The sequence below is a fragment of the Peromyscus leucopus genome, chromosome 1 (assembly GCF_004664715.2).
Source record: "Peromyscus leucopus breed LL Stock chromosome 1, UCI_PerLeu_2.1, whole genome shotgun sequence".
In the NCBI taxonomy this organism is placed as follows: Eukaryota; Metazoa; Chordata; class Mammalia; order Rodentia; family Cricetidae; genus Peromyscus; species Peromyscus leucopus.
The window spans coordinates 137,637,805-137,651,387 of record NC_051063.1 but is presented as its reverse complement, the minus strand read 5'-3'; the positions used below and the strand labels follow the sequence as shown (position 1 = coordinate 137,651,387).

Here is a 13,583-nt window from a genome sequence, read left to right as displayed (position 1 = left end):
TTTCCAGCCATTCCTCAGTTGTTGGGTTTGTGTTTGCTCACGGCTTGGCCTGTGGATTGCTTGTCTCCTGTTCTGGAGAGACAGGTGCTGTATGTAAACTGGTTTACAAATGCTACCTTTGTCTTCTTTTCATTTCAGTGATGTAATTAGTAAATTTGACACACTCTGTCAAGCATCTTCTCTTTAATGAAATTCTTCTAAGAATTTCTCTTCATTTTTTTTTTTTTCTGTGTTAGTGTACAACATACAAAGAAACCTCTTGCCTTGTTTTTGGTGGTATCCCTAAGGTTTCTGATAAGCATGACTTCAGAGTCAGGTCTGGGTTCAGGTTCTAGCTGCCTCTGGATGTACTAGCATTGTGATGTTATATGGGGGTCTCCCCTATTCATTTAAAGATTTTATTTGTTTTTATTTTGTGTGTATGGGTGATTTGCCTGCATGTGTGTCCATGCACCATATGTATACAGTGGCCATAGAGACTAGAAGAGGGCGTTGGAGCCCATGAAACTAGAATTAAAGGCAGCTGTTAGCCACCATGTGGGTGCTGGCTGTTGAACCCAGATTCTCTGGATCAGCAGCCACATAGCATCTCATGACCAACTGTAGCTCCTAGGGGATACAGCACCCTCTTAAAGTGTGGTGGCCTTTAATCCTGGCAGAGGCAGCCAAATTGCTCTTGAACTCCAGGACAGCTAAAGCTGATAGTGAGATCCTGTCTTAAAACTGAGCAAAACAAAAGCCCATGATTGGATTTTAGAAATGGATTTCAGGTGCCAGAAAAGAAACTTGTAACAAAAAGATGAGATGAGTTGGTGTATGGGTTCTAGTTGATCATCCCTTTACTTTCTCTGACTATTACAGGCTTCCTGTTCCTGTACAGCAGTGAACTGGAAAATACCCAGGGCTTTCCAGAGAAACTTAGTATGTAAGTTAAGGAAGGAGGAGGAGGAGGAGAGAGGAGAATGTGAGATTGGGCTGTCAGTCTCCAGCCTTCAGCTTTGGTTAAAGGTCCTGCTGGGCTGGGTACTGGGGTAATTTTGTCCTCTAGTGTTATTTGTAGTTGGGTTACATGAGTGTTTGGGGAATTGAGAGGAAACAGCATGTATTAAATATATTCTACATGTGTTAAATATTTTAAGTTTTACATGCATGATGATATGGCCTGTTTCTGTATTTATGACAGAGTATAATTTATTTTATATTTCTGAATATTTCATGCTATTTATCTTTACATTACTACAAATGCTAAATGTTTTTAAAGCACCAGGTCCTTTTTTTGTGTGTATATGTGTATTTCTATATGTGGGTATACACATGTGTATGTGGGTGGCTGAGGAAGTTGGAAGCATTGACTCTGGAGCTGGACTTATAGTCAGTTATGAGTTACTTGACATGGATGCTGTGAATAGAACTCAGGTCCTCTTGCAAGATTTGTGTGTCCCTTCAACCACTGAGCCACCTCTGCAGCCACCAAATCTGGGTTTTGTTTGACACAGGGTCTCATGTCTCCCTGGCTGGCCTAGAACTTGCTATGTAGACCAGGCTGACCTCCAGCTCACAGAGATCTGCTTGCCTCGGCCTCCTGAGCACTGAGATTGAAGACATGTTTCACCACACTCAGCAGGTCTACAATTTTTATGACAATCTTTAAATGTTATTTAAGAGAGAGAATTTTCATAGAAAGGAAATTTTAATATATTTGTTGTATTGTGTTAACATAGGCAGTTTCTTAAGACGAGTTTGAAAATTTGAAAACCAGGGATTAATCAGTGAAGTTTCTCTTGATTCTGTTATTTCTAAATCCAGAACAAGTTTAAGAGTGAATATTTGTGAAATAATTTGATAGAAAGGCATCTGCTAAGTTATTCTTTATTTTAATTTTGTATGTGTATGTATGTGTGAGTGACCACAGGTGTGCAAGTACCCATGAAGGCCAGAAGAAGGTGTGTATTCCCCAGAGCTGGAGTTAAATGAAGTTGTGAACTGCGTGTGGATGCTGGGAATCAAACCAAGGTTCCCTGGAAGAGCAATAAGAACTCTTAATGACTTATCCAGCCCTCTTATGTTACCCTTAAATAGTATTCATTGAACTGAATTTATGAAAATGTGTAAACCATGCTTTCTTTTCTTTATTTTTCATTAAATTGTCTGAGACCAGTTGGCCTGGATCTCAATAAAATCTGCTGCCTTGAACTCCTGAGTGTAGGTGACCATCCAACACCACTCCTTGCTAAATAAGCTTTGCATTTTAGACTTTGCAAATTACTTTGAACTCAGAGATAGAATCTTATAGTTCTTTATCTCCTTGGTATTCAAAACCCATGTTTTATGAAACTATAAATTGTCTTTATTAGCATCTAGATAGAATTAATGACAACTTAAAAAATAAACTACTGTTTAAAAAAGTCATAGGTACAGCTGGATGTGATAACACATACCTTTAATCCCAGCACCAGGGAGCCAGAGTCAGGTGGGTTTCTATGAGTTTAGATTAGCCAGAACTACATAGTGAGACTTTGTCTCAAAAACAAACAAAAAATCAGCTGAAACAAAACCAAAGCACAACATAATACTTTCCTTTCACCATGTCATCCAACATTGCAGATTCAGTGTTGCTTAGAACTGCCCGACATGTTAGAGATCAGCAAGGGATGCTGCCTTACTCCATGTGATGTGAGAGAGGAGAAACAATTCTGTTATTTCAGAATAATCATGATTTTTTTTTTTTTGTCTTTAAACAGTGACATTTTCTACCAACAGGGTTGATGGTATTCCACACAGGTTCTGTGTTGACATGGCTCTCTGGTTACGAGTGCTTACTGGCTTTTGTAGAGGGTCCAGGTTCATCTCCCAGCAGCACCCAAATGGTGACTCACAACTGCTTCTGTAACTCAGTTCCATGGGATGTAATGTCCTCTTCTGGACTCCTCTGACTCCTGCATGCATGTGATGCAAAAGCTCTTGCAGTCATGCATGCATGCAGGCAGGCAGACAGGTGGACACACATGTACACAGATACACCCTTAAAAAAATCAGAGCAAAACACTCACTGTTCTGTGTATGTGATACAGCAGAACAATTCTCCAGGGATTATTCAGGTCAGAGATGTTTTTGGTTAAATGCAAGTACTTCTGATTTTGAGATTTTTTTTTTTAAATTGGCATCTCTCCTATTTTTCAGTGTCATTGTTCTCCAAATATTATTGCAGAATCATAACATTGAAGGCAATAGTTATCCTCGATACAAGGGAATCTTTTTTTTTTTTTAAGTTTGAAAGCTAATGTTAACTGCTTTTAGCTTGTTTGTGGCTTCTTAGCCTTCTGCTTATGTAATTCAGTTGATGGTGCTTTTGTTACATGTGTCCAGGCTGGTAGACCCTGTGGTTCTGTGATGTCAGGCCCAGCAGGAAAGCTGCAGCAGAACCTGGGATTCATCCTGGTAAGGACTGGTGAGGCTTTCCAGGTGGCTGATAATTTACTTAGCCCTTCAGGCTGCGTATGTTTTAGGTGATAGAAGCGGGGGAGGGTGGAGGAAGCATAAAGGCATGAGTTTGGCGGTCTCTGTACCGGATGTCTATTTTAACTCCTGCAGAAGTCAATTTACATATTCCACAGCTGCGTATGAGTTTTCTAAGTTTAAAGTTTGTTCTTGCTACCATGGGATAAATTCAGCTTCATTGAATTTGTTTTCTCTCCCTTGTCTGGATGTCTAGGCCACTTACAGTTCCCTTTCCTTTGGATAACAGGATACAGCTGGCACCTAAAGTCTCACCTGGGGAATGACCTTTGGGAGTTTCCTTCTCCATATAGATGTTTGCAAAGCAGCAGAAACCATATTTGCAGGAAACCACGGGCTTTGTTAACATGAAAAGATAATTGAAGTAATGTGCTTGTGTGTTCCTCTCTCCAGACGTTGCTTCTGTCGTGTGGAAGGCTAACCCATGGTGAAGTATCACCCAGTCTTCCCTTTAGCTCCAGTAGTGTCCAGTTAGAAGATGCCCAGCCGCCTTCTACTCCTCTCATGTACCTGGCAGATTAAAGTATCGCACAGAAATTCAGATTCCTCTGTCTTTGATGTTCCTGCCAGGTTTTTCTTTCTTTTATTCTTTGACAATTCTATCCATGTGGATATCTTGATCATTCTCAATCCCCACTACCTCCTAGAAGTCACCAAACATGTCCCCTTTGTACCTTCGTGTCTTTTTCTGCTTCCTTTCTCTTTTTAACCACACAGTCTAATCAGTGTTGCCTGCTGGGATATTGACTGATCTTGTTGACTTGACCTTGCACGTGTAACCATAGCTGCAAACAGAGTTCACGAGGGCAGTGGCCGCGGTATGTCCATGACAGCTTTTCGCAGCACTCTTCCCCGTCTTCTGGCTGTTGCATAATGTAATAAGAAGGAATTTCTGTCCCCTCTTCAAAGCATTTTCCTGAGCCTTGATGGTGGGAGGGGGTTATGTGTGATCACTCAGGAGTCACTTACTCTAAGCATTCTGACCAGTTGAGCATACACAATTCAGTGCTGGCTGGATAAGACAGTTGATGGCTTTGCTCTGGCAGCTGCCTGCACAGCATCTTCTAGCACTGTGAAAACTAGCCAGCCAGGGACAGGGATGAAGTTTTTAGGTCATTGTTCGATTTCTTTCTGTCTGTTCTGCAACCAAAATGTGTTGTGGTTTTGACAATAGGATTTTACCATCTAGTTGTAATGAACAGCCAGAAGCAATGGCAGTAACCAGTACTGTCCTCTCGCTGACCAGTAACTTGTAGGAACATGTCCCACCTGGCACTGAGATTTTCGTTTAATAACTTATTTCTTCTGGAAGCGGCATTGTCCACTCACTCAGGCAGGGTATTTGTAGTCAGACTCCTTTAAAAGATTTCCATAAAGCTTGGCTTTGGTTTACTCACTCCCCATACCTCCTCTCCCCTGTCCCTCCACTTCCACTTCTAAGCCCCGATCTTCCCCACCCCTGCATTTCATATCATTTGTAGTCTACCATCCCCGTACCTTTTAAGGCCTCTTTCCCACTCAGTCTCTTAAGCCCTTTCTTTGTCAAGTTTTTTGTTTGTTTTTCAAGTATTTAGGGGTTCAGATATATATATATATCTATGGTACATATGTGATAATGGTGAGAAGGTGTACTACAGAATACCTTTGTAATGTGGTAGATTAAGTTATCAAGGTAGGGGAGAAGACAAGTACAGAAACAAGAGAAAATCCCATACAGTGGGTTACTTATTCTGCCGATTGTATGGGTTAGATTACAAGTAAGATCTTATAATCACAGCAATCATAGCATGAGCAAGCGCCTGGACTGGGCTGAAGAGGTACACAGGTATAGGAAAGGGGGAGTACTTAAGATTGCATAGATAATGAAGAAACCTTAATACTAGTCAGAGGCACCAAATAGCAAGGACAGTTGAGTGACTTCTGATACCTCCAATGATAAATAGAATATTTAATAGAGTGCCATATCTATTAGGATTTACTCAGCAGCTTCCTCAGCATTACTCTTTATTTATAATTATGGATTAGCGTTAGCTATTAGAATACAGGAATTGATTATAATGTAAGATTAGCCATGAAATGACTGTCATGCATACCAGGTATTGGGAAGAAGAACTTCCTTTATTGAGTATTTTCTTATTGCCTACCACTGTGTTAAACATTTCAACATCTATATTACTTATCTCTATTTTATAAATAACAAGCTAAAATATGGTAGTCTTTCCCATAACATGAGGTCCTCAAGCCTAAAAACTGCATCCATATATACATACACTTGGCCATGACAGCTGTTAAGTTAAATATATTTGTTTTACACCAACTGTGTATTAGTTACTTCATAGGGATAAATGCTCTAGAAAAAGTAAGATGGTTCACATGAATCCCTAAATGGAGTATAATTTGTGCTTTGGTCTCCATTTCTTGAGTCTTACATATTACTCTAGTGTTATGCCCTAGAACTATGTAAAGAAAGGGGAGTGATACCTCAAAAGAGCCCCTTTCAAAGACTGCTTGTTCCAGGGTATGAAAATGTTACAGAGTGAAAATGGAGTTTTAGGAAGGTTGAGTCAGAGTGCGTGGAGCCTGGGGAGATTTTCTCAGGGTGATAAGGCTCTGGCTTTCAGTCTACAAGCAGAGACAGGCAAGTTGGCAGTGGTTCCTCCCTGGGGAAGGAGTTTGATCTGGTCTGTTGCTGAGACCCCCCCCCCCTTTAAATTACAAAGGTTTGTGACTAATGGGATCTGGCTAGGGATCTTAGTGAAGAACACAGTGCCAGTGCAGAACAACCAGGAAGTCAGACTGGAGGAGCCCCGGTGGGAATCTGGCCTGTCTTTTTGGTTGCATCTGCAACAGGTTCTTGGCTTTGTCTGGATGGGTTTGAATTCAGGCTATGTGATGACAGAAACCTTCCACTCTACTGTTTATGAATCTTTGGGCATCCAGTGGTGGATAACAAAACTGTGAGTCGAGCTTTGAAAAAGTCAGAAACTTGATGCCATCCATCATGTTTTGCATGGCTGTGATTTCTTTAGTATATTTGTGTGTTTCCTTCTCTTTCCCTGCCCTGCTTTCCAAGGGCAGGCAGGTTGGGGATTTTCCTTTTGACTCCTTTCCTGTAGTCCTTCCTCTACTTGTACTTTACATTGCTCCGTGTCCTGGTCAGCAGCACACTAGGCTCCAGTGGCTTGAAACTGCTGCTCCTTCTGCTCTGTGTGTCCTCCGTGTCCATGTGGTGAACGCGCCTCTCGATTGGTCTCCTCCAGTAATGGCTGCTTGGGAGCCCCTTCCCAGACAGTATTGCTCTGTCCTGACCCTTGTAACATTGTTACTGTCCTTATTGTACGGTAATTTAAGTACCTGTTACATGTATATATTCCTTAATAAATTGGCAAGATGAGTCATATGATTTATTTCTAAAGCTCAGTAATTAGTTTTGGTCCTGAAATACTCTAGTTCAGAAAAGTGACAGGATTTTCTTTGCTTTCTATGTTTTTGAGTTGTATGAACAAAATAAAAAAAGGGCTCTGATATGCTCTCATACGAATTTTAAAGTAATCTAAAATGAATGTAAATAAAGTTAGGAATCTTTTATTTTCTCACAATACTGGAAATATGAACCCAAGGCCTCACGACTGAGCTACAGATTTAGCCCAAAGCTGTGATTTTTAAAACATTTTAATTAAAAAAATTTAATTTTTTTACTTACAGTCTTTATTTTTATCTGTTTCTGAGATAAAAATGCTCGTTATTACTTTGCTTTATGCATAAGTGTCTTTTCCCTAAATTTGTGCATATTCTGCCAGTCGGATAACTCGGCGTTGACAAAAAGTAGATAAGTGAATGTATTTGTGGGATTTTTGTTTGTGTGTGTTTTAGTTTACATGGATTCGTTTGTATCTCTGTTGAGTATTACTCTACTTCGGCGGCGTCTTTGTTTTCAAATGCTGCCTGTCTTCTATGGTTTTGGGACGCTCTTGCTCATTTGAATCAGTGCTTTCCCCCCTCTCCCTTGATGGTTAATAAATAAGTCCTGTGTCATGTGAGAGTGACAGCCGGGCAGAGCGAGGCTGACCGCTAAGTTAGCAGAAAATCAGATCCGGACCGTGCAGTTTCATCATTTCCCAGTGTGTGGGCTGTGATTCCAGAGCGGAGGCATTGCCAGACCGGGTTCTTGATAGAGTACAAGAGTCTGGCATTTAACACAGTGTTGAACGGCTGCTCTAGAAATAACTCGGTACTTGACGCGGTTGTAAACAGAAGAAGCACATCCATGGGTCCTGTTACAGCCCACCCCCGAGAGAGACAGACAGACACTTGGTGTCTTTAGACCGCTCAGTCTACATACTCTTGATCTCTTCCTTTGACTCAGAATTCCCAGCTTTAGCCTCCCCAATTTCCCTTCCAGTACACCAGCCCATGCTCTCAGGAATGTAAGAAAGATTAGTTGGATTCTGTTGTTTGCTTTGAGCAGGAGCTGAACATTTACTCTTTTACAGGAGAATAAATGTTCAGTTTATTCTAACATTTGAGCATGTATGCATTGTCATTTCCATGCTTACTTCTACCATGATTTTTTAATGGGTTCTAAGAATTGACTATAGCTTATTCTTCCGTAGAGTCTTTGGCCAGGAGAATTTATTTGAAGTATATTCTGTAATGGAGGAACTCTGACAGTAGAAAATCCTATGTATATACTTGTATGAGTTCTTAATCGCTCTCTTTCCCTGCTAGGACTTGGGGCAGATGTGGAGGGTATTTTGTTTTAAAACAACATCAATTGAAGTTACAGGTTTTGTTAAACCTAGACAGGTAGTCTTTAGTCAGTGAGCTGAGATCACCAAGTTTATAGGTACTAGAAAGTTTACAATGAAATAATGATGTCAAGCCTGTGAAATGCCTCTCCCAGACACCAGGAATGCTTTATTAAAGGCTCAGAGTAGTCTATTTATGCTAATCTATGTATAGGTACATACATTCTCATTTTTAATTGTCTGTAAAGACCATTTGTAAAGATTGTAGTTGTTTTTATTTTTCTTTCATTTTTTTACATTTAGCAAACTGTCTCTTTACAGATTTGAGTTCAGTTATGATGTGTTGAAAAACTACAAAATTAATATTCAGATTTTGTTTGAATAGTTATAGGTAAGAAAGTTTAGGAAGGGAAGTTACCTGCAATCTCCAGGGATATATCCTCTTATTGTGATTTACTATGATGTCTACTTCTCATTGTCAACTTGAATCATCTGTGGAGACACGCCTCTAGGTGTGTCTTTGAGGAAGTTTCCAGAGACATTTAACTGAGGTGGAAAAACCCACTGTAAGTGTGGGCAGTATGTCTCCCGGGTTCAGGTTCCTGACTGACTTTAAAAAGGTGTATTGGAGGGAGCAGGAAGCTACCTGAACATCAACATTCATCTCTCTTCTGCTTCCTGACTGCAGATGCAATATGAGCAGCTATCTGAAGCATCTGTTGCTCTGTCTTTCCTGCCATGATGGACTGTATTCCCACAAACTGACCCAAAACAGACCTTTCCTCATCACAATTTCTTCTTGTCAGGTATTTGTGATAGTGAGAAATAGAACCAATTGACTTACCAACTCTTGGTGTTTGTTACAGATTTTTTCCTTCTGGTTTCTGTATTATTTTAGAATTTAATTTACATCCCAATCCTTTTAAAGATGTTGTCAGAAAGGTCTCTCCGGGCAATAGTTTACTATTAATACTAAGTTTACATTTAGTATTTCATGGTTTTCTGTGAGACCAAGAAACTACAATGAGATGAAGCAGTGCCTTTTGCTCTGGATCTGGTAATGTCCCTTAGATTCGGTCTGCCTGGATTGTGTATTTTAATTCTTCCACCAATCCTGTAGTACAGGCAAGAGTTCTCTGTTTTCTGTGATTAAAGAGACTGAGATTCAGATAAGCAGTTTGCTTCAGGAGAATAAATCTGTAGAGAATTTGTGATTATTATTATTATTATTATTTTACTTCTCATCTCGAATTTATGTACCACTTCCCTTTACCTTTTCTGTATTAATACACGTTTTAGCTGATAGCATCTTTGAGGCATGGAGCCTCTCAGTTGGGTACACACTGCTACTTGTGCCTGTTAACAGGTGTCTTTACCCTTTACTAAGGATTGCTACACTCTGTCTTGCTGGATGATTCTCCTGTTTCTTTCGTAAATAAAGCTTCTTTAAATGCAGCTGTATCTACCCATTAATTTACATATTATAAGAGAGACACATCCCACAAAACTTGAAATATTTGCAATCTAGTCTTTAAACAGTGTTTGTGAGCACTAGGTATATTTAGTTGTAATCTTTTTGTAGCCTTTTAAGATTCTCACTCCTTTACGCAGGCACACTTTTCCTGTCCCCCTTCCCCTCAGATCAACTATATAGCTGTAGAATTTCAAGCCTCAATTTCTGTGATGTCTTATATAGTGATTGAATGTCTACACACAGTCTATGGCCACACCATCCTGAACATGCCCAATCTCATCTGAATTTCTACATCTCCCTTTGTAGGCAATAATTTCAAAAATTTCAACCTGTTTATTATTGTTTATTTTTGTGAACACTGCACAACTAACTAGCAGTCTAACCATGGTATCAGCACTCCACCCCATGAAGAAAAGAGTAGCTTACATCAAAGTACAGGGAAATGTTAACATCTGTGTGATTGAGATAGTTGGGGTTGGAGAGATGGCTCAGCAGTTAAAACACTGACTGCTCTTCCAGAGGACCTGAGTTCAATTCCCAGCAACCACATGGTGGCTCACAACCATATCTAATAAGATCTGGTGCCCTCTTCTGGCATGCAGGCATACATGCAGATAGAGCACTCATTTAAAAAAATGATGAGTCTTGTCTTGACATAAAGTGAACATGCCACTTTTATACAACAGTAAAATAGGAAATTTGTGTTACTTCCACATTATAAAACAAAGTATGAAGAACAAAAGCCTTGATGACTGTCATTCTGTTCAATTTCACATCCACCAGATTTATGACTCATTTCAACTCTAGGTAGTTTTACACTGAGTTGTGGATTTAGTGAGCAGACCTCATAACACCATATCGCTAAGACTGAATTTTGGTGTCTCTTCTTCGTCTTTCAAATGTTAGATTGCTTTTACTGTTTGTGCTTCTCGGTATTGGCTGTTATCTGAAGGCTGCTCATTTGAATCTGTGATTTGCTTTAGGTTAACTGGCTAAGAAAGACATTGTAAAGGTTTCTTTCTTAACATTACTTGATGAAATTATCAGATGTTAATAACACTACTAACTTAATTTCACTAAGTTTTCTTTGCAGAAAGATTTAGCAAATCTTGTTGACAAAGACTTTCAGTTGGTGACATGGGAAGAAAAACCTATATGTTGGTATCAGACAGATTGAGGCTGTTTCCTTTTTTGCCCTTGGTATTAAATAATTTATTCTTTGGATCATTGAAATGGGGAAAATGGTATCCTCTGGGGAGAAGGAATGAGACATCAAAAACAAAGCGCAGTGGAAGTTAGTTTCGCTCTTCTTGTGTGTCAGTATTTAAGAAGCTTCCTAAAAGTCATCCAGTCTACCAGCCCTTTCCCAGAGCCATCTGGTCATTACTTTGATTCTTTTTGACACATGGGTTCTTTCTGCTGCCCTGTATTGCCAGTGTAACAGTGATCTGACTCTTTGGGAAGTGTGGGGGGACAGACGCTTTGTTAGCCGTCTTTAATCCTGTGTTGGAGTGGTGTGTACGGGATTGGTTTTGTGGTGTGTCCAGATGAGTGTATAGTTCTGCGTTATTCCAATGGCATCAACCTGCCCTTACGTTATATGATTTTCATCCAGTATGATGGAGCCACATAGAAAAGTTGATGTTGAAGCCAGCATTTTAAATTTTAGCAAATTAGCAAATCATGAAGCATGACTGATGAGTCACACAGCTTTTTCATCACAATGCTGCCAATTCTTATGGATTGCTGAAGTATTAATTTCTTTGTCAGTGTAACTGACATTTTTTACAGTGTGTAATGGCAGAACCACTTCATAAGTTAGTCAAAGTACATTGACTCATAACTTTGTGTTCTTCCAATTCTGTGTCCCAGGCAAGTCTGAACGAGATCTGAAAAATCAATTAAAAGGCCAACATTTAAAATTAAATGCATATTTAATATACTGAAAAAGTATTCAAGCCCATCAATATCTCTCTCTCTCTCTCTCTCTCTCTCTCTCTCTCTCTCTCTCTCTCTCTCTCTCTCTCTCTCTCTCTCGTTTTTCTTTCGAGACAGGGTTTCTCTGTGTAGCTTTGCGCCTTTCCTGAATCACGCTCTGTAGACCAGACTGGCCTCGAACTCACAAAGATCCACCTTTCTCTGCCTCTGGAGTGCTGTGATTAAAAGTGTGCGCCACCACTGCCCAGCAATATTTCTCTTTTAAAAAATTACTTTTATTTATTTTTTAGCTTTGTATGGATTTATGTGCACTTGGGTGCAGTTGCCCAGAGATGCCACATGAGGGCATTGGGTCCTCTGGAGCTGGAGTTACAGGGCAATTGAACGCAGTGGATATGGGTGTTGAGAACTGAACTCCAGCCCTCTGGAAGAGCAGCAAATGTTCTTAACCACCAAGCCATCTCTCCAGCCCCTAACCTTTCTTTTTAATCTGCATTTACTATTTGAATATGATGGTTTGAAATATACGTAACTTTCCTAGTAAAAAGAACTGATGCATTTCTGATGTTGGTTTTCAGTGATTTTAGTACTTCTAAGTACAAAGTCGTTAGATGAAGACAGGCATGGAGGAAAGAGCACTCCAAGCTCTGAGAATGGTAGCATTGTGCAGTCTATGTTGGTTGCTTTGGGGGTGAGTCCTGATTTCTCTCTCTGTCTCTGTCTCTGTCTCTCTCTCTCTCACACACACACACACACTTAGAGAGCTTGATCTGTGGTAGGTCTCTGAGGATGTTTTGAGAAATGTGTTCAGATTATTCATGATCTCGAAAAGGTCTTTTGTTCTGAACATTTGACTATTAATCTTGAATTTTATGCTGTTTGGATTCTAGTTTTATTGTTCAGCTTCTGAAATCTGTTGGAATTCATGGTGACAATTTACCTACTATTTTTCACTGTGTGAATGTTTCTGAACTGCTGATGTTGCTGGTTAGTATGTGTCTTAATTTATCTGTTACAAATAAAAAAAAAGTCTCAGATGAAGTTTTAATTAAATCACTTTGTTCTTCTCTGACTATAGTGAGGTCAGATCAGTTTCTATTCAAGTTCAGGGTGTTTGGCAGAGGACCTGCTGTTCTGATGCCTTAGTGAAATTACCAAGCCCAACTTTTTCTTTTCTTTTTTTCCAAGCCACACTTTTAAGAGTATGCTATTCTTTTTTTGCAACTTTTAAATTATTTTTTATATTTTTGAAGTTATAATTCTGTCATTTCTCCCATCCCCTTTCTTCCTCTAGCACTTCCTGTATGCCCTTCTTGGTCTCAAATTCATGTCCTCTTTTTCTTTAAGTATTGATGTTGGCTTATGTGTGTATTCCTAAATATATCAACACCACCTGCTCAGTTCATATAATGTTACTTGAATCAATATGTTTATATGTTTTCAGGGTTGACCATTTGGTATTGGATAACCAGTCAGTGCGCTCCTCCCTGTGGAAGACTGTTTCTCATGTTCTCCGCCTTCTTTTAGTTATTTGTAGTTCTTTGTCTAGGCTTGAGTCCTTTGTGAGCTTCACCCCTTCTATCTCGGTGTGTCTATTGGTGTTGTCTGAGTACGTTATTTAATTAAAAAATACAATCCTAGAAGCCTATAAAGTTTTTCAATTTCTTTTTAATATGTTGAAAATTCAGGTATATGAAGGACCCGGAAATTTGGCAATTAGTTTTAGCTGTTAAAGGCAAACTGTAGCCTCCCTTTTCTGTGGGAAAGGTAACAAGCCAGAGAACTTTAGTGATCTTCAGTCACCTCCTTTCACCCCAAACTTCCTAGTGGGATTTGGGGGGCATCCACTGGCAAGCAGTATTTCATGGGCTTTTAGGATGTCATGTGAACGTTCAGCTGGGATGTTA

The 13,583-nt window shown here is 39.7% G+C and overlaps 1 protein-coding gene across 8 annotated transcripts in view; it reads left to right on the top strand.

Annotated features, from left to right (window-relative positions):
• Positions 1 to 13,583, top strand: part of Akap13 (A-kinase anchoring protein 13) — a 302,085-nt gene that overhangs the window by 64,843 nt on the left and 223,659 nt on the right. The window lies entirely within an intron of this gene.